This window comes from Pavona decussata, unplaced genomic scaffold (assembly GCF_977016875.1).
Source record: "Pavona decussata unplaced genomic scaffold, jaPavDecu1.1 SCAFFOLD_329, whole genome shotgun sequence".
Lineage (NCBI taxonomy): Eukaryota > Metazoa > Cnidaria > Anthozoa > Scleractinia > Agariciidae > Pavona > Pavona decussata.
In genome coordinates, this window is record NW_028145717.1 from 38,157 (window position 1) to 42,925 (window position 4,769).

Genomic DNA, 4,769 nt, shown 5'->3' on the forward strand with positions numbered 1-4,769 from the left:
TTATAAAAAAATGAGAATTGGCAGTGAGTCTAAAGAGAGGCTCTTGACTTTAGGCACACAGTAATTTAGAAATTCATACGAAATAAAGTCATATAGGGATGGTAGTTCTGTCCAGACAGGTCAATGGTTCGTTCGCTCGTTCAGTCAGTCAGTCAGTCAGTCAACCAGAACTCACTTTAAACAATCAGCCCGTCATTAGGCCAGTAAGTCAGTCAGTCATTGGGTCCGTCGGGATGAATCTGTTAATAATAATAATAATAATAATAATAATAATAATAATAATAATAATAATAATAATAATAATAATATAAGCAATTATTCAGTCATTTATAAGAATCTGAGTTATTTTTACTCCTGCTGAAAAGCGGCATAAATTTGACTATTGAAATTATTTTTCTTTCAGGTTAACAGCTGCATTGGAAAAGATGGTAATGTATTTATGTGAAATTGTATTTCCAACTTTTGTGCTTATCATTCTAAATTTTTGTTGTTTCCTTAGTCAATTTTTACCCTTAATGAAATCCACTTTAATTCATTAAAATTGTAACTAAACTACAAAACTAGCTGAAAAAAGAAACAAGTTAAAGATAAGCTAATATTGTTCAATATTGTTCTTATTTGTTTTTTACCCTCCTGTTGTTCTCGTAATGTTTATACAATCTTTGTCTTCCATCGTTTTACACATTTTAATCAATCACTTTAGTCAATCAAATTAACTGGTGTTTTGAAGTTGAATTTCGCCTAGCGATTTAAAAGTTGATTTATACTAATTCTGAGTTAATAATGTTGCAACCGGTTTGGTGATCTTATGATTCAAAGTTTAGCTATCCTACACAAATGCGTTTCAGGTTTTAAGAGGTGCCGTCTAGTTGATAAATTATTGTAACCTTAAAAAAACAATTCTCGAGATAGATATGCCTGGGTCGTCTTACTAACTTTGATCTGGACCCCCGTGAAAATTCCAGTTCTAATAGAACTTACGCAAAAATGGCTCAATTTCAATACACTTTTGTATATATTCAAATTAGCCCTACTGACCTCATTCCAGGTAAAATATTTTTTCTGATTTTTTAACTCAAGAACCAAGTTAGTAAGGCTAATTTGAATGCAAAAAAAAAAAAAAAGAATATTAAAATGTCAGTCATGTTTGCATAGGGTCTATTAGCTGTCTTTAAACTTTTGTTTTTTCTTTCGAGTTTACCTTGGATACCAGTTCTTTGCTTGTGTGATCGTGTAGGTATGTTTATATTTTTGGGACGAGTTATAGCGGGAATTCTAAAAGTTCCAATTAGCCAATTAAGTTGTTTCATTGGCCAATCAGCCAATCAAGTTGTTTCATTAGCCAATTAGCCAATCAAGTTGTTTCATTAGTCAATTAGCCAATCAAGTTGTTTCATTAGCCAATTAGCCAATCAAGATGTTTCATTAGTTACGGACCTATTCTGTCGTGCTAGGCCGTTTATTGGGAAAAAAAATCTTATCAAATTAAGCAAGAAACAGGTCGGGTTTGATTGCACCATCAGCGTGCTTAACAAGATCATGGTGCACGCTGACGTGTACTGAATTCGATCACGTGGATTTCCAAGCTATGCTATGATACGTTTAATATGCATTTTTCAACCTTTTGTTCAACTGCTTTTTTCTTTTCTTTTCTTTTCTTAAGGTGAACGGTCGAATTAAGACTTGTACTTTCCACGTAAAGGCCTTACCAGTTACATTAATCAGACGTGGTCCATGGACATTCAGAAGTTTACAATTTGCTTTTGAATGGAAACGAATGACTCTGATAAGGGAGCACCGTTTAGCTACGCTACATTAGGAGCCACGAATGAGATAACGATTTTTAAGACTGACTTTACAATTAACAATGCTGATAGGTAAGCATAGAAATTAAAGCTCCATTTTTCCTTTGTTTAAACTTCAAATATCCAAACACCCTTTCACGTTCACACTGAAACCTTGAATAAATTGTCCTTCTAGCTTCTGATCATGTTGAAAAAATCCTTTGGTGTGATTAGCCAAGGGGAGTTTTTGAAAAGTGTATTAAGGGTGAAATGCTAAAGTAGAACCATTGAGGTGAAAGTTCTTTCGACAAGTTGATGTTTCGTTATACTGTACAAAAGGTTTTCAACGTTTGACTTACTGTAACTACATAATTTGCGTAATGTTACAATGATCCCTTTCTAAAGCGTTTACAATGAGCATTTTACCAACAGTTTTCGTCTTTTGGTCTATGGTACTCTGATAAAAGGGTCGTATGCGAAGACTAAGAACAAATTTGTGGAAATTTTTATTGACATTTAACCTTATTCATCCAGGGTGGAATGGGAGAGGGGACACAAAATGCTATCCTCTTTGTAATTATAAGTGCCTTAAAGCTATGACAATGAAACCTGGGAGCGCATATTAGGTCCAAACTTGGTTCCATGGCGTCACACAACGTGCAGAATACGTCATTGATTCTTTAAAAACGCCATCTTAAATTTCTGTTTTCTCCAAAACCCCAAAACAATCAAACCTATAAAAATGGCAACATGATGTAAAATAATGACGATACACTTTTTTTAAAAAAAGTTTTAAAAGTAACTTTCTCACAATGTACAATCAATCCAATTTAAGAAAGCATGCTTGACATAATCTTGTTGTCATGGAGACATCAAGTCACACGGTCAATCAAATTTCATATTAAGCTGTCGCCAGTTGATTTGTATCAAAATTCACGGTTTTGACAGTGTTTACTTTAATATTGACAAAATTATGAATGATCAAATTCAGCGCAAGGGGGTTGTGAACCCGTCGTTCGCGCTCCCAACTCCAAGGCTGAATAGGAAGAAATACCCCAACGACGCTTGATTAAAACTACAACAGAATAATATTCTTTGTTTATTTAAGCGACATAGTTTTGGGTAAATATTACGATGGATTGAGACACCATGTTTGTGCACAATGGGAGAATCAAGCTGGATCCTGGAATGTGACCGTGGACGGCACAATCATCAGCAATGGTACTGGGAAAGAAGTTGGACACACTATTCCTGGTAGAGGATACCTGGTGATTGGTCAAGAGCAAGACAACCCCCCTGGTGATCCCAGCGGATTCAGCTTGTCGCAAGGCTTCGTGGGAATTATCACTAGGATGAATGTGTGGAGCGAAGTTTTGACTCATGATGAGATATTGCGCATGTCCAAGATTTGCAATATGGGGAGTGGAGATGTCCTGAAATGGTCTGATTTTCAGATCTGGAGGCATGGCGATGTCCAAGTTAAGTGCCCTTCTATTTGCAAAGTTTGATATGTCTTATTGCATTGCTACACTCTGTATTAATATCTCTTGCTTAAAGATTTTTTAATTTTTCTGACACTTTGTCAGCCCCCTTGTGGTTTCTACTCGGCGTATCTACGTAAATCCACGAATACGAATTGTTTCTTTCGTTTACGAAAAGAAATTTTGAGGGTCGTCACCAGTACAGCCGACGCAAAAGATGATAAATCTACCTCTCATATTTCTTGGCTCGTTTTTATACCAGTAAGAAACGGAAACCACCAAGAACTAGTCAAAATAACTTTGCCAAACGGCAATGTGTAGGGTGTAGCGCTGTAAAATGATCGAGCAAAGGAAAATCATTTAAAGAAAATTATCTCCTCTGTAACCTCTTAGCTAAACCTACATATCTGCACCAGGCTTTTGGCTTTCTGGGGCCACGAAGGAGGGATTCTGCTCACCCCCAATTAAACTCCCACAGTATTAAGGGACTCGCGCTATATAGAGAAACACTGTCTAAATCGCGTGGATATTAATCACGTGAGATGAGGAATTCTTACCTTTAGGTTTTTGGAGAGTTTGGAAAGCAGATTTCAAACAGATGCGTGGATGTTGTAACATTGAAATGTGCAGATTATATCTGGACGACACCATGTACAGGGCACGTTATCCTTCTGACGTTTCTTTTACAATATTTAAATTTGTGATTTTAGTCGAATTTTAGTTGAATTTTACGCGTGCATTTTACATGAATTTTACAGGTTGCCTCGTATTAAATTAATATCCACCCAATATTGCGCGTGCATTTAGACAGTGTTTTCTGGAAATATCGCGAGTCCCTTAAAAGTAACGAAAGCCGAAATGTACAAGGTGAAAAATAGGTCGATAAATGTTGCTTTTGAGGTCTAAAAAAGAGGCGATGAAGCCATATGATATTGAAATTAGGTCATTATATCCAGTCGATATCCTCCTCGTCGGATCCACCATATTGGATATTCTACGCTACAAAACCACCAAAATGATGAAACAACATTTGAAAACCAAGCCGGGAAAAAAGGGTTGCGGTGGTAATATCACATTTAAAGGATATCATCCGCCACACGAAATTGTTTCGAAATGAATATCAGGGAGAGACGCAAACTTTTTTCCCCGCGCTGACTTTGAATATGAATAACCTTTTATTATAAAAGCAAACCCAACAAACTTTGTGACTCTTCTTCAAATTTATTTAGCAGAAATTTGATTTAATAATTGATTGTTCTGACTAGAGTTGCCTTGGCAACAAGATTACGACAGCCTGTTTCTTGACAACAAGATTTTGACAATCTTTTTTTCAGCGATGTCCTTGTTTATATAGTCTTTGTGTGCCAGATCAGAGGAGAGAGATGAAGTCTCTCTCTATAGCATTGCAGCTTTAATATTAAAACACGAAGGGAAAACCTCTGATGTTTTAATATAGCTTTTAAACTTTAGGATTAAGCCCATATAAAAAGTTAATTTGTTTGTA

The 4,769-nt window shown here is 35.9% G+C and overlaps 1 pseudogene; it reads left to right on the forward strand.

Annotated features, from left to right (window-relative positions):
• Positions 1-403: 403 nt before the first annotated feature.
• On the forward strand, positions 404-4,769 carry LOC146453539 (neuronal pentraxin receptor-like; annotated as a pseudogene).